Source organism: Tamandua tetradactyla, chromosome 12 (assembly GCF_023851605.1).
Source record: "Tamandua tetradactyla isolate mTamTet1 chromosome 12, mTamTet1.pri, whole genome shotgun sequence".
Classification (NCBI taxonomy): Eukaryota; Metazoa; Chordata; class Mammalia; order Pilosa; family Myrmecophagidae; genus Tamandua; species Tamandua tetradactyla.
Genome location: NC_135338.1, coordinates 23,418,487 through 23,444,306, shown reverse-complemented (window position 1 = coordinate 23,444,306; position 25,820 = coordinate 23,418,487). Strand labels below are relative to the sequence as shown.

General features: G+C 40.0%; 1 protein-coding gene across 2 annotated transcripts in view; it reads left to right on the top strand.

Moving 5' to 3' along the window:
- LOC143651269 (uncharacterized) overlaps positions 1-25,820 on the top strand; it is a 216,349-nt gene that overhangs the window by 141,307 nt on the left and 49,222 nt on the right. Inside the window, exon 6 of one of the 2 annotated variants that reach the window (XR_013159944.1) lies at positions 8,518-8,821. The exons of the other annotated variant lie outside the window; for it this stretch is intronic. The gene's annotated coding sequence lies outside the window, so the exon portion shown is untranslated. Of the gene's footprint in view, positions 1-8,517; positions 8,822-25,820 lie in introns of those variants that run through there. 2 annotated transcript variants of the gene reach the window in all.

Here is a 25,820-nt window from a genome sequence, read left to right as displayed (position 1 = left end):
CTCCTTTAAAACAATGTTTAAAAGACCAGCTCAATATCATTTCTTTTGGGGAGGCTCTGATGGAATTAGTTGCTTGGTTCTCTGGGATCCTGTGTCTCTCTGATGATGTCTGTACAGTAGCACTTAAGAGATTTATATATAATAACATTTAATTCTCATCACAACCTTTGAGGGTAATTCTGTTATTTTCCCTACTTTACAAATGAGAAAACTGAACCATAGGAGATTAAATAACTTGCCCAATATCACACAGTGAGTAATGTTACTTTCAGGACTATGTCTCGACTTCATAATGGCATCCCCTAATACATAGTATTGTGTCTGTCATATGGGCCACCAAAAAGCTGCCAAGTAAGTGGTTGGGTGCTGATGTTTGCTCAAAAGATTCAAATCGAATTTTATTTATGGTTAAGCAAGTATAGTTGATGCTTTATAATACTGAAGCAGATTCTCTTGTTTGTGAACTTTCAGTAGATCTTCTAATCCTTTGTTCACCTCTTCTCTTGCTGGTCATTACCCTCCTTATTTCTTTCTCTTCTGGACAGAGAATATGAAGGCAAAATTCCAAAGAGAACAGGGTTGCTTGGGGGACAGAACCTAGGCCTTTGCTAGGTTAGGTGTTGGGTAAATCAGCTTCATACTCTTTATTAGGGTTGGATAAATGAGAATTGGCTTCAGGCAGGGGAAGAAGAAGGAAGCTCTCAGAGTACCTGGTGAGAAATTGAATTCAGAGATGGGGAATGAAGTGGAATATGTTCCTTTCAGTCCCATTGATCTTCCTTTCCATCAAGGCATCTCCTGCAGGCTTCGTTTAAACATATAGAGTTATAGGAATTAGATATGTTACCCTATTTATAATGATGACAGGATCATTTGTCAATGAAAAAAATCCAATTGTGGGGTTTTGGGAACTTTCTTTATGCCTGGCTTGTTTCTGAGATCTTTTTAATTAGATCTGAGTCTTCTATTTGTTACTTCGGACAGTCATTAACCCCTGTTCAACTGGACTATGAGAAAAAATGGAAGGCAGTTTTGCCCGTAAAGTAATAGGCAAGAGCCAGAATCCACATCTGCCCTGTATGGTGTAAACATCCACACTTGCTCCCTACTCATCTGTCTCAGAACTGCTAATGTGGGGAAGAGGGGAGTGGAGGCATTTGTGGCCCACTATGACCCTAATTTTCACTGGCAATTTCTGAAAAGAAATTTTGTATCAAAAAATCAAGGGTTAAGGGCAGGCCACGGTGGTTCACTGGCAGAGCTCTCACCTGCCATGTCAGAGACCTGGGTTCCTCTCCTGGTGCCTGCCCATGCAAAAAAAAAAAAGAAGAAGAAAAGAAAAAATCAAGGATTAAGCATGGGAGTTCAGAATGTGCTGATCTGGCAATGGAGGCACAACACAGAGGACTATGTCTTCCCTGTAGTTTTGCCTGTTACTGAACAGTGGTTTGTGAGAAGTCAGTGCGGCAGTGTTGACAATGTTTCCTTTCTTGCACAGGCACAGGGGAGGAAGAGAATCAAAACTGTCTCAGGATTGGGATATAGTTTGGAATTCTAAGTCTGCAATCAAATGTAGGCACACACTTTTCTTTACTCCTTATTCCTTCTTTAATCTACTGGAGTAACTTTTACTGTAAGTGGTATCCTCAGAAAATGGAATATGTGAAGAAAATAATGGTCTAGATGGTGATAATGAGACACTGTTTATCAAGCACTTAGTATGTACTAGACACTCAAGAACACTAATTCACTGATGAGGCAGTAGCAACAGCAGTGGCGATGGAGTGGTGGCCACTGTGAGGGGGTTCCAGGGAAATGGTGGTGATTGAGAACATCTGTGTGGTTTTCCATGTTCTACTCACGAATATCAGGTTAGGCAGCTTTATTCTTTTCATTTTAACTGAATATTTTTGTTGACATATCTTCATATACATACATTACACACATGGTGTATAATCAATGGCTCACCATATCATCACAATGTTGTGTATTCATCACCATGATCATTTTTTAGAATAGTTGCATCACTCCAGAAAAAGAAAAAACTCATACATACCATATCCCTTACCCCTCCCTCTCATTGACCACTAGTATTTCCATCCACTCAATTTATTTTACCCTTTAATGACCCCTATTATTTATTTTTTATCCGTATTGTTTTACTCATCGGTACATACCCTGGATAAAAGGAGCATCAGAACACAAGGTTTTCACAATCACACAGTCACTTTGTAAGCTATATCTTTATACGATCATCTTCAAGAAGCAAGGCTACTGGAACACAGCTGAACAGTTTCAGGTACTTCCCTCCAGCCACCCCAACACACCATAAAATAAAAAGGGATATCTATATAATGCATAAGAATAACCTCTGTTTGAAATCTTTCAGCCACTGAAACTTTATTTTGTCTCATTTCTCTCTCCCCCCTTTTGGTCAAGAAGGCCTTCTCAATCCCTTGATGCTGCTGGGTCCTGACTCATCCTGGGATTTCTGTCCCATGTTGCTAGGGAGATTTACACTCCTGGGAATCATGGGCCACATAGGAGGGAGGGCAGTGAGTTCACCTGCCAAGTTGGCTTGGAGAGAGAGGCCACATCTGAGCAACAAAAGAGGTTCTCTGGGGATAACTCTGGCCTAATTTTAAGTAAGCTTACCCTGTCCTTTGCAGGCATAAGTTTCATAGGAGCAAAGACTTGGCCTATTGATTTGATTGTCCCCACTGCTTGTGAGCATAGCAGGAATTCCCCAGGCAGGAAGAAAAAAATAGTTCCTCCTTTCTCCCTAGCCCCCAAATACTTTTGCAAATACTTTTTTATTCTCTGTCCAAATTACTCTACAGTATAACGGGGCAGCACACTAACCTGGACAAATCAACAAAATTTCATGCCCTATTCAAGATTCCATGTACTTATGGCATTCAACTAAACTGACCATACAAGTTAAATGAGGTAACATGCTACCCAAAACATAAATTTCCACCAAATAAATATCTCCTCCTTTGTCTCACACAGTTGAACTTTTAAATATGGATGATATCATCCTTTACCCTGTATTTTGACATACCTTAGTCCTATCCAGATCAGCTTCATTCATATCTCTACTCAATGTCTGATCACTTTTTCAACTTTTTAACCAGCTCCTGTTTAGGGTACTGTTGATTTTCATAGCTTCTACTCTGAGTCTCAGACATCATATAAATACCCGAAGTTTCTGGGAATTCCCAGGTTATATACAAACAGCTCAGTATCTCAGAATTTAGAGATAACAGTTACAACTCCTGAATATATGTGATGGATATAAGAGCTTACAGTCTAGGACACTTTACACTAGGCCCCAACCTGATAACCCATGTTCTTGACTTTGGTTCACCGAGTTTTTATATTATAGTTTGTCCATATGCTTGAAGCATGATATTTGTCTTTTTGTTCCTGAAATTACATTCAATATACAGTCCTTAAGATTCATACACCTAGTTGCCTGTCTCACAACTGCATTCCTTCTTGCAGCCACTCAGTAGTCCATTGACTGTATACACCATAGTTCACCCTTCCATTCCTCAGTTGTATGCATAGCCCACCTCCAACCATTGTGAAACTCAACACTGCCACCATAAACACCAGTGTGCAGATGTCCATTCATGTCCCCACATTCAGTTCCTCCAGGTATATACTGAACAACATGATTTCAGGATCTTATGAAACCTAGCCTCCTGTGGAATCACCACACTGCCCTCCAATGGGCTGCACCTCTTGTTTCCCTACCAACTGTGAATACGTACCTATCTTTCTCTGCATTTTCTCTAGCACTTGTTTCCCTTTGCTAATTTTTAAACAGTTTATTCACACATCATACAATCCAACCTAAATTTATTGACATGCCTTCACCACATAATCTATATAAAGACGTTTTCTTTTTCTCTACAAAGAATCCATACCCCTCCCTCATGCCCCCTGTCTGTTGACATTTAGTTTTGGCATAATTTTTGTTACATTCAGTGGAAGCATATTACACTGTTACAGTTGACTATAGACCCTAGCTTGCCTTGATTGTACTTTTTTCATATACCATCCATTTCAACACCCTGCAATGTAGGCACTCATTTGTTCTCCTTCATGAAAAAATGTTTTATATTTGTACATTTAATCACCATCATTGTCTACTCTACTGTTCTAGTCTCTAGCTGCCAGAATGCAATATACTAGAACTGGAATGGCTTTTTAAAAAAAAAAATTAAAAAGTTGCTAGTTTACAGTTCTAAGACTGAGAAAACGTCCCAATTAAAACAAGTCTATAGAAATGTCCAATCAAAGGCATCCAAGAAAAGATACCTTGGTTCAAAATGGCGAATGAAGTTCAAGGTTTCTCTCTCACCTGGAAAGGCACATGGTGAACATGGTCAGGGTTTCTTTCTCATCTGGAAGGGCACATGGCAAACACGGCGTCATCTGCTAGCTTCCTTTCCTGGCTTCCTGCTTCATGAAGCTCCCCAGGAGGCATTTTCCTTCTTCATCTCCAAAGGTCGCTGGCTGGTGGACTCTGCTTCTCATGGCTATATCGTTCTGCTCTGCTCTCTCCAAATCTTTCTCATTCTCCAAAATGTTTCCTCTTTTATAGGACTCCAGAAACTAATCAAGACCCACCCAAATGGATGGAGACACACCTCTACCTAATCCATCTTAACAACCACTCTAGATTAAATCACATCTTGAGGGAGATGATCTAATTACAGTTTCAAACATACAATGCTGAATAGGGATTAGAAGAAACGGCTGCCTCTACAAAATGAGATTAGGATCAAAACATGGCTTTTCTAGGGTACATATGTTATTTCAAACCAGCACATCTAGGCATTCCTAGCATTCCTAAATTATACTGTCTCAGACTTTATCCTCTATTTTCCCTCATGATTTCCCTTATGTGCCCCCAGCCCTTCTCCCCAATCACACCCACATTCAGCTTCATTCAGTGTAATTACATTATTGTGCCCACAATCAGGTAGTATTGTGCTATCCATTTCTGAAATTTTACAGTCAGTCCTGTTGGGCAATTTGTATTCCTTCAGCACCAATTGCCAAATCTCTACCCTATTTCTATCTCCTGATAACCTGTGTTCATAAATTCAATTCTCACAGTTCACTCATTACTGTTGGTTCATGTTGGTGAGACCATACAGTATTTGTCTTTTCGTGTCTGGCTAATTTCACTCAGTGTATTCTCTGTTTCTTTATTGATCCTCTGTCTAGATGTTCATCCATCGATGAAAGTGGGGAATTGAAGTCTCCAACTATTATGGTAGAGGTGTCTATTTCTCCCTTCAATGTTGTCAGTGTTTGCCTCATGTACTTTAGAGCACATTGGCTTAGTGCATAAATATTTATAATTTTCGTTCTTCTTGTTGAATTGTTCCTCTTATTAATGCACATTGTCCTTTTTGTCTCTTTTAATTGTTTTACATTTGAAGTCTAATTTGTCAGATATTATTACAGCTACTCCTGCTCTTTTCTGATTGCTGTTTGCAAGAAATATCTTTTCCAAACCTTTCACTTTCAACCTATTTTTGTCCTTAGGTCTAAAATGAGCCTTCTATAGACAGCATATAGATGGGTCCTGTATTTTAATCCATTCTGCCAGTCTGCATCATTTGATTGGGAGTTTAATCCATTAACATATAATGTTATTACTATAAAGGCAGTACTTTCTTCTACAGACCATTTTGTCTTTTATATTTTATGTCATATCTGATTTTTTTTTCTCTTTTTACCTTTACCAATAGTCTTCGTTTTTACACTCTTCTCCAGACCTCGCTTTTCTAGCTTTTCCTATCTGCCTATAGTACTCCTTTTAGTATTTTTTCCATAGCTTGTCTTTTAGTCACAAATTCTCTCAGTGATTGTTTTCTGAAAATATTTTAATCTCCCTCTCATTTTTGCAGGATGATTTTTCTGGATATAGGATTCCTGGTTGGCAGTTTTTCTCTTTTAAAATCTTAAACATATCATACCACTGCCTTCTTGCTTCCATGGTTTCTGTGAGAAGTCCACACAGAATTATTGGGCTTCCCTTGTATGTGATGGATTGCTTTTCTCTTGCTGCTTTCAAAATTCTCTTGCCTTTGACATATGACAATCTGATTAGTAAGTTTCCTAGAGTGTCTTTATTTATATCTATTCTGTTTTGGGTATGCTGCACTTCTTGGATCTGTAATTTTATGTCTTTCAAAAGAGATGGGAAATTTTCAGTGATTATTTCCTCCATCAGTCTTTCTGCACCTTTTCCCCTCTTTTCTTCTGGGACACCCACAACACATATTCATGCACTTCATGTTGTCATTCAATTCCTGAGACCCTGCTCATATTTTTTCATTCTTTCCCCTAGATTTTCTTTTGTGTGTTAGATCTCAGACGTCCAGTCCTCTAGCTCACTAATCCTTTCTATTGCTTCTTCAAATCTATTGTTGTAGGTTTTCTTTTTTTTTTAATCTCTTCTATTGTGCCTTTCATTCTCATAAATTCTGTAATTTGTTTTTTCAAACTTTTCAGTTCTTCTTTCATTTGCCCAGTATCTTCTTTATATCCTCACTCAACTTGCTCATTTGATTTTTGATGAGATTTCACATGTCTGTTTGAACATCCTGAATTAGTTGTTTCAATGCCTGTATCTCATTTGAGGTGTTGGTTTGTTCCTTTGATGGGGCCGTATCTTTGATTTTCCTAGTATGACTCATTACTTTTTGCTGTCATCTAGGCATTTGGTTTCCTTAATTAGTTTATTCTGGAGGTTGCTTTTACTATTTTGCCTAGGATTTTCTTGCTTGATGGCTTTGTTTTCTATCTAAATTGTTCTTTGACATTCAGTTCAATTTATTCTAGCATAGATTCTGTTTAACTGTTCAGAATTTTTCAGTTTTTATTTTTCTTTTAGTTCCCCTGCCTATATGGTGCCTTTTTCTTTTTTTGAGGAGGGTCTCCTCAGATATTATAGACCCCAGTCAGATTTTCCCTGACCAGACAGGCCCACATCTCAGGAGGAAAGAGTAGCCAGCATCAGTTTTCCCTGGGGGTGAGACCCAGCAGGTTGTCAGACTTTCCTATGAAGCCTTAGAGTCTGTGCTTTTCCCATCCTGCCCAGCATGTGGTGCTCATATGCCCACAACTTTTCACCAGTTTAAAGTGATGTGTTGCCTTTAATTTAGCAGACTGTCCCTGCCAGGGGTGTGTAGGGACAGAAACACTCACTTGAAACAGAAGTGAGGCTGTAGGATGGCAACTAAAGCCATGTAGGATGGCTACAACTTCTCTTCTGTTTTCCAAACTCTGGGGCTTCTAATTTCTAGCCCCTGGGGCCTAAATTCCTTGAATAAAGGATTTTGCTTGAGCTAGGCCCCACCTTTCTCTTGGGGAATGATAGACTCTTTATGAAATTAACTTCTTTCACTTCACTAGTTACTTTGTCTCTCAGACATCTTAATCCTGCCCTTGCCTGGGACAGTTCTGGAGGCTGACAGTGCTTCCAGTTCTATCTAATTAGCTGGTAAGGGGTAGAAAAAATAGTGGGAAAAAAGCCTTTTCAGAGCCGGACCCCTGTTCCTTGGGTTTGTCAATCAAGAGCTAAAGTTGGTGCATTGCTTCTATGTACCTCAAGGCTCTATATGCCCCCTTTTCTTGGGGTCCATCCCTTTTCTAGTATTTTATGATGTTCAACTCAAAAAGCCTCTGTTTGTTTTTTTATTTCATCAACTGAACCCCCTCTCTGCAGGAGCAAAAACTCCTAATACCTTTACTGCTTATTACATGTTTATCTGTACCTGGGGCCTATTTTCAGTAGTCAGAATTTGTTAATTAATTCCACAATTGGTTGAACTAAGCCCTTGCAGCTAATAAAGTCTGTGTCTTTTCCTCTTGGGGAACCAGCCTGCAGTGCCCGTGAGAGAGGGGTGCCAACCTCTGCAACTTGGGAGACTTACCGTTTTGTGTGGGGTCTCAGCTGTTCCACCTGGTCCAGGCTGGTATATATACATTGTGTGCCCAATCACTAGTGCTCTCCCACCAGTTGTTCTGTACTGTTCCTGGCTATTTTACTAGCTGCTCTAATGATGAATTAAAATTCCTCACCTTACTATGCCTCCATCTTGCCCTACCTTGCACAGCTTTATTCTGTGGCTGAAGCTAGTACGAATGGCAGAAATGGTGGAGAAGGAATTGGGAAAAATTCCTTTTTCCTAGGAGAAGTCTTAGAAAATGAACCTTATGAGAAGGATGGAGAAAGGGGACAGTATACACAGGATTTATCACCTAAAATGCAAAGGTCTGACATTCCTGAGGATGATTGCTCCTGAAGGTTGCATGGTGTTTCACAAAAAAGCTTTGAATGCAAACCCCTAATGTAGAAGAATTGTAGCCAATAACCATATAAAATATGATTCCTTCATTATTGAAACATGGCAGAGTTGGGAACATTAAAAAATGTACATGGTTTAGATCCTAACACATGGAAACCTGTCTAAATTGTCCACATAGATATTGCAGATTGAAGTTAATTTGAACAAACAGACTACAAAACTGATGGATACCCAGCATTATTCCACTTGATCAAGACCAAGAGAGGCCCTTTGGGATGCAAATGGGAGAAGGAGCTGGCCAACAACCCAGACTGCCCTTGATGTGTGCCTATAAGCCGGTGACCATCAAATTCAAGTGACAGGAACTGCAGAGCAAAATAGAAAACTTCATTCAGAAGCAAGACAAGAGGATTATTTATGAACTTTCATCACCAGGTTTTTTGATTGACAAGTGGATTAATCTGACAATGAAAGACATTAGAAGGGTGAGAGATGAAACTCAGAAATAAATAGAAACATTACATAATCAATGTCAAGCGAAGGGAACAAGTGTAGCCAGTGATAAGTGAAGAAGAATCTGACTGGTATCTTTCGGTGTTGACATTTCCCAGACATGTGTTTATGACTATGTACATACATGCAGAGGTTCCAAACCACATGTGTATATATGTATGAGTGTGTATATCTGTAGCTGTATATAAAATGCATGTACAGCTATAGATAAAGGTACATATACTTGTGTATATATCTGTACACACTAACATACTGAAAAGATTAGTCCAATATCTCCAAAGTACTGTACCTATCTTCAGCAACAAAGCAGAAGAAAATATTTTCAATCTATATACCTGAAACAGATTTTAATAATTATCAGAGTAATATCGTTAATGGAAAAATTCACTACACCATAATACTAGCTGGTATGTCTCATAAATGTCAAATTGTGGACCACTATATATAACCTCTTACTATTTTATCATTCTTTAAATCAGTCTTTTAAATTTTTATGTTAGGCCCATAAGCAAACAACCCCCCACAGAAGAATTCATTCTAAATATTTTGGTATCTCAGTGAATCTGGGATGTTAACTCTGAATGCATTTATACCTATTTATTTCTGCATAGTCATTATCTTACAGTCAAATTTGACAACATCTGTTAGTGGGGTAAAGTCACAGGCCAATTTTTACTTGTTTGCCCTGAAGGGAAAAATCCTTTTTATAAATTTCCAGTTTTTATTGAATGTTTGTATTTTAAATTTCAAATATTTTTCTACATCAAACCTAGCAAAAATGGAGATGACAGTCTCTGATTTATAATAAACACTATACAATTTTCAAGCACCTATTAGAAAAAGGAATTAAGAAATTAATCTTAGTAGTTTTATAGGGCTGGGTGGAGAAAGTGGATGTACAGCACTTCTATGGAGTCTTGTTTCTGAAATGACTGTTTGCTGAAACTCCAGCTTGGAAACTATGCAATTGGTCTAGATTCCTCACCAGCCCACACAGTATAATATAGTGATGATGTTTTGTTCTTTTCATATTGAAATACACTTGGGAGTGAAGAGGGGATGCTGACTTTGAGATAGGAAAAAAGACTCAGCACAAGGCTTGCCTGCCCGTGGTTAGGGCGCCCGGCCGAGGGGCTGGTGTGCCTCTACCTTTTCAGTGTGCTCTCAAGGAGAATGTCCATGGCGACAGATCCTGGATGAGCATTATGAAAATGCTGGGATGCTGGTGAGAAGCTTTGCCTTTATTTATTTGTTTGCTTGTTTATTGGGTTGAGGGGGGTCCTTGAAAAAAGGCAACATTAGCTAGGTTAGATTTTTTTTATCAGCTTTCTCCTGGGTCCTGGCACACTGAACAGAATGACATTGTGGAAACCTTGGGGTCACAACTGTCTTCTTTAACCTCTCATCCCTCCTAAAACACGCCAGCCCCTGTAGTCTAATCACATTAGTCATCTGATTTGCTGACAGTCCAACCATCCCTGAGCCTCATTTTTCCACATGTTCCGTGTCTCCATGAAGTGACTGCAGTGACACAGGCAGGGTGTTGAGGATTCCTGGTGTACGTGTGAGAGCCTGCTGTCTTCTGCTACTAATCCCGCATCTCTCACGTCCTATGTACACTCAAGATAAAGACTTATGTTTACTTTCTGGGCACTGTTGTATGAGAGGTTTTATCAAAGCTTAATCATCATCAGCAAAGTGTCTAGTGGGAGGAGGATTATTGCTCATTTTGTAAAATAAAGAGTCTAGTCCTCTCTTTTTAATGAATGTAACTCTCACTGGCATCTGTAGCATCATTAGGAACTTGGGCACACATGGAAATGAGACAGTGCCACATAGATTTTAATGTTTTTCTAATAACTGGAGATTTGAGTGGATGTGGGTGAATGTAAAAGACCTAATTTACTTGGAAGTCTCCTGTGTAAATTACAGTAAAACAAAGTAAATGACATATAAACAAATAATAAATTTGATCACAATATGCGAAAAAGTAACCCCATAAAACATTATTTCATTTAATGGTCACAATAAACTTAAGAGATAGATAAGATCATCCCTATTTTACAGATGGGAAAATTAAGACCCAGAGAGAGTGAGTGATTTGTGCAAAGTCACAGTGACTCATGGTAGAGACAGGAGGGTCTGCCAGGATGTTTTTACCACAAAGACCATGCTCTTAGCCAGTTTCTTACACTTAATAGGAGGAAAAAGACAGTTACCCATGATTCCTTCATGTAGAATAAAGTGGAATTTTCCTTAGTTCTCCTTGGCCTCATAGACAGTGCTGAAATGTGGCCTCTGAGGCAGCTATTTCTTAAGTTTGTTTCTAGCTACTATTGTGACAGAGTTTTTGTTGAATGTCAAGAGGTAAGGAATAAATAAATGAATTTTGGTCTTGGCTGATTAACCTGTGTCAATGCTCTCCTCTGAGCTTATGCATATAGTATGGTTAGAGAATAACTCCAGGCCAAAGCTTCCTGGCCTCCCAGCTTCCCTGGTCCTTTCTGTGCATGCATCTTATTTAGGGCCTATGCATTTGATCCTAGGAATTCCCCTAGTACTCATTTCTAAATCTAAATCTCTCTTCCTTAGGGAACAGTTTCTCAAGGTCCTGGGCATTGCACTGTAGGTACTATAGCCAGCATCCCTTGCCTTTGAAAATATTTTCAATATATATAAGTGGAACAGATTTTAATAATTATAGAGTAATATCATTAATGGACAAATCTACTTGACTGTCTGTTCTCTTACATCATTCTGTATGAGAGCTCTGTGAGCTGCCTTCTTTATGCTAGACAAGCTCTAAGATAGTGAAGCAGGATAAAATAGGACAACTGTAAGTCCCTGGTTTCCTATTCAGCTCTGAAAGAGTTAACAGACAACTGCAAATACCTTGCTTCTTATCTAGCTCAAAGGGACTAAAGCGAATATCAGCTGCAAACTTCCTGGGACAAAAATTTCCCTAAAGACCTCAAAGCTCCCCAAACCATTAAAACCTCCCCAAACTATAAAAACTTGTAAAATTCTGGGCCTAAAGCAAATTTAGTTAATGATAGGAAGCAGAGGGTCATAAAAACTGTTAACCATTTGCCTAAAGACAAATTTCAGGTTTGTGACAACAAACCAGGAATTCTGCTAGTTATCTCCTTCTAGAACAAAAGAAGATACCTAATATTCAAAGGTTACTATGGAAACCTTTTACCAACAAAATCTTACTATGAAAGCAAGCTGGCCATCTCCACTCAGTGTGTGATCCTCCCTTGGGCATGTCCAACCGTGTTAACCTCTTCAATATGTTCTTTCTCCATCTTTCTTTTTTGTAGGATGCATGGTGGGGGCCACATTTTCCATGTAAGTATCCTGTTATTGCAGCACCATTTGTTGGATTTTTGTTTTTTTGTTGTTGTTGTTCGTTTGTTTGCTTGTTTTTTTTTGGGGGGGGGGAGTGCATGGGCTGGGAATCGAAATTGCTCTCCCTCATGGCAGGCAAGAATTCTACCACTGAACTACCCTTGCATCCCCGGTACTCTCTCTTTTTAATAAATTTCTCTTTAATAAACTTTACTGCTTATTCCTATTGGCCCTCTTGTCTCTAAATTCGTTGAGTTTCCAGACTAATGAACCTGGATCAGGGCTTAGCTGGCCCCATTGCCAGCAGGGCACTGGTTACCATGGCAAGGCCAACGCCAGATAGATTGCACCAGATTTACATGTTCCCCATATATGGGTTGCATTGCTCCCTCTGGAACGTTTTATCCCCTCTGGAACTTTGACCAAGAATCCACAGTGGGAGCATGTGCCGATTATACACCAAGCTGGTGAGGTGTAAGGAAAGGGCCAGCCAGGGTGCCACAAGAGCCTACAACTTCTAAGTAGTCTTTGTCTTGATTTGGCTCTCACCCTGTTAATTCTGTCCTTTAACTGGCTTCTGGAGCATAGAGAAAGATGTTTCTACAAGTTCTTGATGATTGTTCAGAGCTACTGTGGGGGGATGGAACCCTGAAGCTTCTCACTCCATCATCTTGATTGGGGCAGGGCACAGTTTTCTTTTAACCACTAGGTTTAAAACTTAGGAGATTTTTAACTCTTCTCCCCTGTCCCGTTTCAAGTCAGCCAGCGTTTCAAATCACTTTTCCTTTGGAATGCCTTTCATCCACTTTTCCTTTTCCTTTTCATCGTTTGGCCATGGGTGGTCCAGGGCCATTTGTCTCATTTCTGGACCCATTTCCCTATTTCTAGATTCAGTGTCTTTTCCAGCCCACCTTGCACATAAATGACAAGTTAACTTTCCTATAGCACTATTTCTTCATTTCTCTTCTTCTTACTTTAGCAGTACAGGGAGACCTAGCCCTTGTCTTGAACCGGTATCAAAGCTGGCGCTGAACTTGATCCTTTACTTGAGAACAAGACCTTGATCTGGGCTTAGCCACATCCCAGCCCCTGGAAGCAAAAGTCATAAAGAACCTTACATCAGTCAGAAACTCTTCTGTGGTCATTTTTTTCACTGAGCTGCAACCATCTGAGTGCTAAGAGGAGCTTAGATGGGATTGGACTTGGCATTCCACTGAAGGATATACCAGGATCTAAGACTAAAACCCCTGCACATGAGGGTGTTTCCTATTATCTGCCCTTGACCAGGTCAGGCAGGATCCCTCTGTCTCTGCGGTGTCAGCTAAGCTTGTTTACCTGGAGTCTAAACTCAGATTTAACTGTCAAAAAGAGGGCAGACTTGGAGAAGCATCTCCAAAGAAAGTAAAAATTTCGTTACTTCTGAATGTTGCTGAAACTACAAGGAACTTCAGTGGACTCATAAAGATCACTAGCTACTGGGGCAACGAAAGAGAGGGGTTGGGCGGTGCAACAGTGGCTCAGTGGCAAGAATGCTTGCTTGCTGAGCTGGAGACCCAGGTTTGATTCCCAGAGCCTGCCCATTCAACAAAAAAAAAAAAAAGAGAGAGGGGTTGATTGAAGTATCCATCTTGGAAAGTACACAGTTGTTTGAGGGTGGGGGAATATAGTTTTGTAATTGCCTTGTAAGGATGATACACCCACTCTTACAGCACTGCCTAATTGGGCCAAAAGTTATATAATAAAAAACGACAGTATCAATAGCTATTTGTTGAGCACTTACTTGTGCCATGTATTGTGCTAAATTCTTTATATATGTTAGCTAATTTACTCCTCACAATTACCCTATTACCCTATGGATTATAAACCATTATTATGTCCATCTCAGAGATACGGGAACTGAAATATAGAGAGGTTTGCCCAAGGTGACAGCTAATAAGTAATAAAGATCTGAACAGGCAATTTGACTCCATGTTTGCATCTGCTTAAAATTCTAAGGCATAGGGAATGAAGGAGAGGTGATTGATTCTTATATTTTGTAGGTGAGAATTCACCCTGAACAGTGATATTCATGTCATGTCTTTAGGCCAGAGAGAAACAATTAACACTAAATAGGAACTAATTTACATCTTCAGAACCGTTCTTGGTAAGAAGACAGTCCTGTTCTTTACAGAAATGTGAATCATAATAAATGGGTTAAAATTTGATGCTGTGATTTGATTCTATATTAATTGGCTAGTCTGATTTGGTTCATTGCTATAATTTACACATATTTATGGACTACTTAATATATATTGGATGCTATGCAAAGGAATGAGGATGGAAGAGTGAATAAAGCAGATCTAGTCCTGCCCTCATGGAAGTGTTGACTTCATTAAAATTTTAATAAATTTTAAATCATGTTTTAATAAGTGAGGAATCCAAAAGTAACCTCTTTGACTGAAGAAGACACTCAAAGAACTGGGCAAGGATCCTTTAGCTTAAAGAGAAGACATCAAAGGGTAGAACACAGGAATATATAGATTCTGTAATATTTGTTACTCAGATAGATTGCTAGAGGGTGGGGGGTTGTGCAGTTTTTCATGAAGAAGTGACACGTACCTTTAGACACTTAAAAAAAAATATTTCCTTGTGTTGATACTGTTGACCATTGAAGCCAGTGCAAGTTTTCATGGGAGTGGAACAAATTGGGAAAATCTCAGAGGAAGAACCTTGGAGCACAGGAAAGGAAAAACAGAAAAACATCTTTGAACTGCTATTAAATATTAACACTCAGGTATTTTGCTTAAATGAATGAAAATGATGAGTTGGGCCCAAATTAGTGTCAGTTTGGAGGCAATCAAAATAAACTTACTTAGATACTAGCCCAATTAGAAGATTTTTATCTTAATGAAGGAAGGAGTAATTTCTCTGCAATGGGACTCTGACTTTTTGAGAATCCCGATAGAGGCAGAACTTTCTAATGTAACAAAGCGCTTCAAATTTGAGTGGAATTAAGGTCAAGACAGAATCTAACATATCCCTCATGGCTGGTGGGCTGTTTGGAGGGGGGAGGCTGATCTCAGTTCACGGGGCAAGAAGGAGAATGATAGGAATATTTGGGAATGGACGAAGACTTTAAAAACCCACTAGATGGAATTAGAAAAGATTTTTCTCTTCCTTTCAGTGGTACCAATTGTTTGGTGGCAGATAGAAAGAGCAAAAGTAACACAAATGCTGAGTTAGATTCTCTTGGTATTTAGATACCTTCAGTGCATATTCTTCTAAAAATGAGGCAAAGACCCTGCAACTGTCCAAAGGGAATGACACATTGTTTACAATCTCACATACTTCCTGTTGTACTAGGGAACTGCTGGGGCTGATTTAAAGTATTTCCATCCAGATGAGGTTGATGTGACCGAGGCCCTTTAATTTGTAGTCTCTGCTTCTTCAGGTCACACTAGCTTAAAGGACATCCAAAAGATGTGAGCAACAATTAAGGTGATAACAGAAACCGTGTTTGTCAGTGAGTTCCTAGACCATGGAATTGCTGTTTCTCTCTTCTCCTTGCTTGATCCCTGGTAGCTTTGGTGTGGCAGCTGTTCAAATTCTCCTGTAACCACCAAAGCAGAACTCAACTCTCATCCACTGCAGAGTCCTGCCTCTACAGAAGGCAAAGTCTCCCCTGCCAGCAACAAAGCCCCTGGTTTACTGACTTGAGGACCACTGTTTTGACTTGGAGAGAAAGTAGGATTTGGGAAGGATAAGAAAAGAAGTAAAAAATTTTTGTTTCATAAAAGACCATCCTTGTTTTGTGATCCTTCTCTTAGTCACTTTTGGGGTCCTTTCTGTGTAGTAAAAGGGTATTACTTTGTCCAAAGAGAGGGACCTTCAGTCCCCAGAAAGTAATCCCTAAACCCTTGGAATTTCATGCCTGATAATAATGTGATTTTAGGGAGGATTTTGAGTCATGCAGTATCAGCTTGATCATGGAAGGGGCTGGAGTCTGAGGTCAGGCATGAGAAGTTGGCCATGGAGCCCCAATAAAGATTCTGAACACCAAAGCTCACGTGAGCTTCCCTGGTTGTCACTACTCCATAAGTATTATCATGCATTAATGCTGAAAAAGCAACGCTATCCACAACTCCATGGGGAGAGGATGACTGGAAGCTTCATGTTTGTGGCTTTCCTGAACTGTTCCCCATGTACTGTTCTTCTTGATTGATTTTAATCTGTATCTTCCTGCTATAATAAATCATAACCATGAGCATAATAGTTTTCAGGGATAATTCTAGTGAATTATCAAACCTCAGGGTGGGATTTTCTCCCTAGCATCGTAACTGGTGTCAGAAGTGATGGTGGTCTTATGTGGACTGCTGCTTTATAACTCCATGCTTTCTTTCTGTATTTTCCCCTTCTTCATTAAATTATTATGAAAGAAATTCCAAATGGCTATCTTTCCAGAAGTTTATGGCAAAGTCCTTCTTGATGATAGGGATGTGTGCTTTTCAGAGGTATCCTTTGTTTTGCTTATACCCCTTAGTATCCTGTAGCAATTGCTGTTGGGAAATTGGGGGTTCAAGATATCAGGAATCACAGTCATAGCCATCTCTCTCTCCTTTTCCAGCAAACTCTAGTCTTAATATACTGCTGCTATGTGGGTCAATTTTGGCCTTCCATAGGGGAATTATTGACTTTGCTGGAAAATTGGACACTTTCTGATTTCCTTTCTTTATGTGTGTGACAGGACCCTTGATAGCTTCCTTCATCTGAGAATGTGTGAATTTAGAGGTCTGACACTAGAAGACTATGGGTGTTTTTTTAGGTTGCAAGCTGCCAGAATGCAATATACCAGAAACAGAATGGCTTTTACAAAGGGGAATTTATTAAGTTGCACGTTTACAGTTCTAAGGCCATGAAAATGTCAAAATTAAGGCAAGACTATGAAAATGTCCAAATTAAGGCATCAACAAGAGGTTACCTTTACTCAAGAAAGGCTGATGAGGGCGGTCCGCGGTGGCTCAGCGGGCAAAGTGCTTGCCTGCTATGCCGGAGGACCTCGGTTCGATTCCCGGCCCCAGCCCATGTAACAAAAACGGAGAAACAGAATACAATAAAACAAGAAAATGTTTAAAAATGTTTCCCTTTCTTCCTTCCTTCCTTCCTTCTCTCTGTCTTTCCTTTAAAAAAAAAAAAAAAGAAAGGCTGATGAAGTTCAGGGTTTCTCTCTCAGCTGGAAGAGCATGTGGCAAAGTCTATTAGCTTTCTCTCCCAGTTTCTTGTTTCATGAAGCTCCCCTGGGGGCATTTTCCCTCTTCATCTCCAAAGCTCTCTGGCTGCGTGGGGTCTCATGGCTCTAAAGCTTTTTCCAAAATGGCTCGCTCTTGAAGGGCTTGGGTAAGCAACCCCACCTCAAATGGGTAGAGACATATCTCCATGGAAACCATATAATCAAAAGTTACCAACCACAACTGGGTGGGTCATATCTCCATGGGAACCATCAAAATGCGACTACCCAGCAATACTGAACGAGGATTAAAGGGCATGGCTTTTCTGAGGTACATCAAAGATTCAAACAGGCACAGTAGTATAGAAAAACCAATGTTTCTTTGTTCACAGAAGATAACCTAGGTAAAAAAGGGAATAGAGCCAAACTGGGGGTAAGGAGACTGTAATCTTTATGCCTGACATTATGTCATGAGAACTTTTACATGATCAATACATTATAGAATCTCTGTTAGAAAACAGAGTCCATCCACTTCTTGGAGCCCCACATTAGAAAGAAAAAGTTGTAGTTGGATGGCATCACTATTAAACATCTTTAGATGTAAATGAAAAAGGCAGGTCACTCCAGGAAGAAAAGTCATGAACAGCTGGTATCCATGGACCTTATCATTGGGAAAGCCCCTTTTGTCCAATCTTCTCAAAACAAGTAGCAGATGGGTCTCAAATCACTGCTCTGTGATCTTGACACCATTCAAGAAGAAATTACATGAAAGAAAAGCATTTGAAACTAGTTTAAGTATTATGTGATTATAATTTAACATTATCTTGAGTAGAAAATGGCAGAATTTTGTTGGGGGAAAAGAAATACCTCTTCTTGATTGAAGTGTCTCTTCCAGCTATGAACCTTTCAGTCACTGTCTTATAAAAAGAATCTATTGATTTAAGGCTTGGCAGCATGAAATAATCTACTCTTCTATCAAAAATTGCTTTACAAAGAGTATATGATATGGTTTGCCCTGCCCCTTCCCCCTTCCAGATACTTTTTTTTGTATCTTTTCTTACCTTCAGTACTCTAAAATTTCATGATGATATGCTTTTCTGAGGATCTTTTCCATTTATTGGTCTGAACATTTGGTGAGGCCTTTTAATCTGATAATTTGTACCCTTTGTTCTGGGACATTTTCTCCTACTACACTTGTGGTAGTTAGATTCAGTTGTCAATTTGGCCAGGTGAAGGTGCCTAGTTCCATTGCTGTGGGCGTGAGCCAATGGCATATGAATCTCATCTGTTGCTGATTATATCTGCAGTCAGCTAGGAAGCATGCCCGCTGCAATGAAGGATGTTTGAGTTAATTGGCTGGTGCTTAAATGAGAGAGTTCAACATAGCACAGCCCAAGCAGCTCAGCATACCCCATCTCAACACTCATAGCTCAGTCCAGGCCTTTGGAGATGCAGACAGGAATCACTCGAGGGAAAGATGTTGGAACCCAGAGGCCTGGAGAGAAGGATAGCAGAGATCACCCTGTGCCTTCCTACATAAGAAAGAACCTCAGTTGAAAGTTAGCTGCCTTTCCTCTGAAGAAGTAATGAAGAAAATCCCCTTTTATTAAAAGCCAATCCATCTCTGGTGTGTTGCACTCTGGCAGCTAACAAACTAGAACAACACTTTCGATAATTTTACTCAGCGCTCTTTACTTTTTTTTGTCTTTCTAGAGCTCTTGGTATTCAGATATTGATTGTCTTGGACTAATCCTCTAATTTTCTCAAAAATATTTTCTCTCATGATGTATAAATTATTTTTCAATAATGGAACAAACCTAAACTAACAGAAAATTTGCAGGCACAATAAAAAAATATCAAGCATTTTATCTTACACCATTTGGAAGTAAGTTATGCACATGACATTCCCTGGTATCTGAATACTTTAATATTCATTTCCTATAAACAAAGGTATTGTTTCTGTGCTATTCTTGCCAACAATGAAGAAATTGAATTTAACAATGAGCAATCATCAGATGACTCAAATTGGAAGACAATCTATTGAATTTAACAATGAGCAATCATCAGACAAACTCAAATTGGAAGACATTCTATCAAATAACTGACCAGTACTCTTTAAAAGTGTTAATGCCACATAAGATAAAAACTGAGGATCTGTCCCAACCTCAGCAACACTGAAAAGTATTGACAACTAAGGACAGAGCGTGTCCTGGATCAGAAAATGATCCTTAGTAGGATAATTGGTGAAATTTGAACAATACTAATTAATAGCATAGTATTATGTTAGTTTCCTGGTTTTGATCACTGTGCTGTAGTTACACATTTGGAAAAGCTGGGTGGAGTATATAGCAACTATACACTATATTTACAACTTTTTTTTGTAAGTCTTAAATTATATCCAAATGAAAAAGGCTAAAAAAACTTAATAAAATAATTGAATCAAGGCCGCACTTTTCTGTTAAGTCGTCCTGAAATACCATCATAGACAAATCTTTTCTCTGGTGATGGTCATTTCCTCTAAAGAACCTGCCTGTCAGCCTTCTGGGAGGAGATGGAAGAAGGAGCTTTCAGGCTGGGCTGGTTTGAAAGGGTTTACATACCCTAGAAAAGCCATATTTTAATCCTAATCAACTTTGTGGGAGCAATGGTTACTTCTAATCCTTATTCAGTACTGTATGTTGAAAACTTTCATTAGCTTATCTCCATGGAAATGTCACCCAATCAAGTGTGGATATTAAACTTGATTAAGTGGAGACATGTCTCTACCCATTCCAGGTGGGTCTTGATTGGTTTTACTGGAATCCTTTAAAAAAAGAAGCACTTGAGAAAAAGCTAGAGAACAACAAGAGAAAGCCATGAGATTCTGAGAGAGCAAAGAAGGATGGCAGAAAGTAGAACCAGGAAGCATAAAGTCCACCAGCCAATGATTTTTGGAGATGAAGAACGAAAACACCTCCTGGGGAGCTGGAGAGGAAGCTAGCAGATGACACCATGTTCACCATGTGCCTTTCCAGATGAGAGAGAAACCCTGAACTTACATTGGCCTTCTTGAACTGAAGTATCTTTCCCTGGATGCCTTAGATTGGACATTTCTATAGACTTGGTTTAGTGGGGACATTTTCTCAGCCTTAGAACTTTAAATGAGCAGCTTATTAAATTCTCCTTTTTAAAAACCATTCTATTTCTAGTATATTGCATCTGACAGCTAGCAAACTAGAACAGGGACTCCTTATTCAGTATGTAGACTTTCACATAATCCTCCAGTTTCCCTCTAAACCTTACCCTTTAGCAAACCTTGTTTATCAAGGCCTGGAAACTTTTTGGCTCCATTTCTCCAGGGAATAAGTCTCTTGTCTAGTTTAGTACATGAGGGGGCCTGGTGTCTTCTGGTAACAATGGGCAGGGGAAAGGACATTGCAGGGTTATAAATGCTTCTCGTGAAATCTTTCACCAATCAGGTTGTTTTCGACGCCATACCTCATCTCTGTCTTAAGAGGTACTTGGTGCTTCCAAACAAAACCTTTTAGTGGTTCCCAGTACTATATTCATCTTGCTTCTCGTTGGCCATCCCTCTGAAGACACTTGGGTTTTATCATTTTTCTGGTCTGTATCTCTCACTCATCTGTTCACTTTTTTGTGTCATCTTGCTTTCTGCTGTCTCCCTTCCATTCTCTTTGCCCATTTGGTTTATACCTTTAAATCCTTGTACTGTCATTTTAGAGGCTTTTCAGTAGAAAGCAAAGATAAATGCATACTTTCCATTTCCGAGCTTTACTGAAAACTCTCAGAGTATTCTGAACCATTTCTCTGAGCAGGTCCATCTGATTCAAATGCAAAAGAGATCGGGGCTGGTGCTGTAACATTCAGAATTTTTGAGGTGCTCCTTCGGACCCCTGTAATCTGAGACCCTGGTGTTTGAAAAAGTCCTCCAATCATGTGATATAGACCAATGTAGGTTTTCATTTCAGCAAATGTTGTCTTAAAATATTCTGGGAAAAGACTTCAAGTTGTACTTTAAATGTTATTTTTTTTTCTGGGAGTTTGGCATACATGGGGCAACTTGACTGAGACTTTAGATGCAGCCACTCTGGGCAAGGAGGAAGTAGAATGTGAAGAGGGGACATGACATGGCTAAGAGTATGCACTTTAGAGCTGAGTTAACCTGGGTTCAAATTCCACCTCAGTCACTGGCTGACAGCATATTATTAAAGTTATTTAACCTTTAATATCTTCAAATTATATACATATAAAATAGATACAGTAATAATACCTCATTAGTTTGTTGTGAGGATTAAATAATACAATTTATATAAAACATAAATGTCACCTAAAGTTATTATAGCCAATTAAAGTGGTCTATCTTACAAGGATGATAGAAGCTAACAGTAGAAAATGTAGTCTTGTGCTCATTCAAGAGATGAACTATGATTATCTCACCACTTAGAACAGAGCTAGAGAATACAGACTAGCTACTGCAGTCCCCCAAATGCTCTGCTTTAGTTCTGGTGCCTGAGCCATTCAAGCTGCAGAGGCAGCCTTTCCCACTCGGTGTTTTCCCCTAGGAGAGATGGTGCTTTTTCCTACACAAACCAGAGAGCTGTTAGGTCAGGTTTCTAGTCAAAAAGCTCAATTTTTTTCTCCTTTTGAGCCTATTCAGCAAAGAGGATCCTTTCCTTGCTCCTTTGGAGATTGAAGTCCTGGAGACTCTTCTGTGAAAAGTGCTGACACCTAACCCAGGGCCTTGCTGATGCTCCAGATAGAAAGTAGGACCTGCAGGAAGCAACACTATGTTTGCTTTGGGCAGCTGCCTTTGAGTGGGGAAGATACATAGAAAAGTCGTCCAATGTCTTAGAGATCTCTCTCACTCTCTCTTTTTACTTCTCATGAAGTCTGCAGGAAGGAAGTCTTCTAAACTCAATCCCACATGGTTAACTGATTGCCTGCAGGAGAGCTTCCAGATTATGCAAATATCAGGGATTGGTGGGACTCTGCTCTTAAACTTTAGTAGGTTCCCTCCAGGGAAGTTATAAGAGCCCATCTCAGGGCTGCCAAGGGAGTTTATCTTATAACAATAAGAAAGAGCAGCTGTTGCCTCCAGGACTGCTACACCAGAAAACTCATAACAGCATGAGCCTCAGTTTTAATATTCTTTTATAGAGGGGCTTGGAGAAGACATTTTGCAGCTGGCAAATGTGCTTGATCATAACAGGATGTGTGTTCACCAAGGAGCCCTGTAGAAGCCAAGAGGGTGCTGAGTATGACCCGAAGCCTCACAATTTCTTTGTGATGAAGATCGTTTGATAGGGAGGAGAGAACAAAGTAGGGGAAGAGAAGTGATGATTGTTGCCTTAGAAGACAGGAAAAGAAAGTCTGAAATATTTTTTTTCTGTAAGAGCATACATTGGGGGAATAATCACATGCAGACAAATATATATATATATATATATATATATATATATATTCTAACATGTGCAGGCACCAGAAACCGAACCCAGGACTCCGGCATGACAGGCAAGAACTCTGCCTGCTGAGCCACCATGGCCCACCCCAGACAAATATTTTAAAATTCATATTCTTCTTTCTGACCCATGGTTAAGACTTCTTAAAGGAAACTGAAACCTGCGCTCTGCACATGGGTGTCTAGTACAAAGTCACTTTTAAGTGCTGTTCTTTTAAAAATGACTGATGAAATTTTTAGTCTTTTAAGTATGGCTGATTTTAGTCCACGGAAGCTGACTTTTGTACAAAGAGATATTAAAGTCTCTCTATCTGTGGTGTGAGCAAAGGATTTGTTCTCAGGCTTTGGGTTTTGCAGTCCAAACATGTCTTCTCACAGTTCCTTCACTGATACCCAACCACTCTAAAGAGGCCACCAAATATTTCACTGTCTTAGAGAAAGAAAACCAACTCTCTTGTTCCTGGAAGAAGTTGAAAAAGCAAATAGATTTAGAGAAAGATGTAGATAAGTCAGATGATTCCATCTGCTAACTGTAAACACTAGTCCTGAAAGAAGATGGACCTAAGAAGAAACATTCTAAGTCCTTAAGAATATAAAATGTAAGACGTTATTTTTAAAACCAAAGTGAAAGACAAATTAGAATCAAGTTTTCAGAATACATCAGTTTATTTGGGACAAAATGGTTTTGCTGCAGCAAAGGAAGTCAGAACTGAAGTAGCTTCAGGGTTCTAGGGATGGCAAACAATTTTGATAGTCATAAAAAGGAAGTTACCTTGACTATAATTGTTTGGGAGAAGAGTTGTCCATCTTACAGGGGTGGATTTATTTTACAGTTGGACTTTTTTTATATAGGGTCAAAGGTAATGAACTAGGGCGTAGGTTGGCTATCTAGTCAGTTGCTTCAGCAGGGATTTCAAATTTCAAAAGATAAAGAGGAAACTCAAGAGTGCATGTTTTTTTTGTTTGTTTGTTTTGGCTCTGAGGGGTCCCCAGGGCTTTCTGTATACAATTTTATCAGTCTATCCAATTTTATCAAAATATAAGAGAGAATGACCAAATATGTTGTTTCAGCTTTAGATCCAAAAAATGGGAGTAACCTCTCAAGGGCTTGGAGCATTTTTGGTTGTGACAGGTGGATCCAGGGGTCAATTTCCTATAGTTTTACTGCCTTAGTGTGGTGATGATAAAGTCTTTTACTTCTGTGTTCTAAAGCAGACTTTCATTATTGTCTCTTATTGTATACTGAGTTTTGAGGTGAAGGTCATGTAGTGTTCACTGTACAGGAATCTCAGGAAAGGCAGCCCCTACATCTATGAATGGTGAAACTAGTTATATGTGATTAGTCCCTTGCAACAATTAACAAATTCACATTGTAGTAGGTCAGCATCTGGTAAAATAGGAGAAATAATAAACCTCATGGATCTTCCCATTATGATTTTGTAGGGGGTTAGTTGGTGCTTTCCTGATGGCTAGATTTTATGACCATTAGACTTAGGGAAGAACCCAGGCCAATTACTTGAACACTATAATTACATGGAATCTTGAATAGGGCGTGAGCTCTTGTTGGTTTGTCCAGGTTGGTGTGATACCCGAATATTTCTCAGAGTGATTTGGGCAGTGAATAAAAAGTATTCACAAAGTCCTCTTGGGGGACACAAGCCCGGCCCGAGGCCTGGAGTGCGCGGCTCGCCGGATCCCGGGGATGCCTGAACAGCTACTAGGGGAGTAAAAATGATACAGAACAGTTCCCGGAGCCACGACAGAGATCAAAAAGACAGCGTACCCCATCCTGGAACGGCTGACTGGCTGGGAGAACCCCCTCCGGTGAGATCGCCGAGGGGCGCGGGCTTCCCCGGGTGGGGCGGCAAGCAGCTGGGGTCCCTCCCCTCCTCCTTCCTGGGCCAGCTGGGACAATTGGACAGGTGGTCCCCTCAAGCCGCAGCGGCTGGTGCCCCCACCACAAGCGGCCCCCAGGACCAACTGAGAGAATTGGATCGGAAATCCCCAGGCCGCGGAGAACGGTGACCGGGGGGGTCCCTTCCAAACACGTGACTCCCCGGTCCGGCTGGGAACGGTGCACTCTCCCGAGCCGCGGCGGCTGGCACCCTCCTGCCACACTTGGCGCCCCGGGCCAACTAGGAAATTCGGACGGGTGCTCTCCTGGGCTGCAGCGGCCGGCGACCATCTCCGCGTTCGGACCCCCGGGCCGGCTGGCACTCTTCCAAGCCGCTTCGGCTGGTGAACCTCCCCCACAGCGAGAGTTTTCCAAAGTTAAAGGACCCACAGCACCTTTTACTGGTGGGACCCGCAGACAAACGTGTGCCACGAGTGCCACCTACTGGGCAGGATAAGAAAAACAGAACCCAGAGATTTCACAGAAAAATCTTTCAACCTGTTGGGTCCAACACCCAGGGAAATCTGTCTAAATGCGCAGACGCCAACAGAAGATAACGTATCACGCTCAGAAAATTGAAAATATGGCCAGTCAAAGGAACAAACCAATAGTTCAAATGAGATACAGGAGCTGAGACAACTAATGCTGAATATACGAACAGAAATGGAAAACCTCTTCAAAAATGAAATCGATAAATTGAGGGAGGACATGAAGAAGACATGGGCTGAACAAAAAGAAGAAATAGAAAAACTGAAAAAACAAATGGAAGTGAAGGATAAAGTAGAAAAGATGGAAAAAACAATGGATACCTACAATGATAGATTTAAAGAGACAGAAGATAGAATTAGTGATTTGGAGGATGGAACGTCTGAATTCCAAAAAGAAACAGAAACTATCGGGAAAAGAATGGAAAAATTTGAACAAGGTATCAGGGAACTCAAGGACAATATGAACCACACAAATATACGTGTTGTGGGTGTCCCAGAAGGAGAAGAGAAGGGAAAAGGAGGAGAAAAACTAATGGAAGAAATTATCACTGAAAATTTCCCAACTCTTATGAAA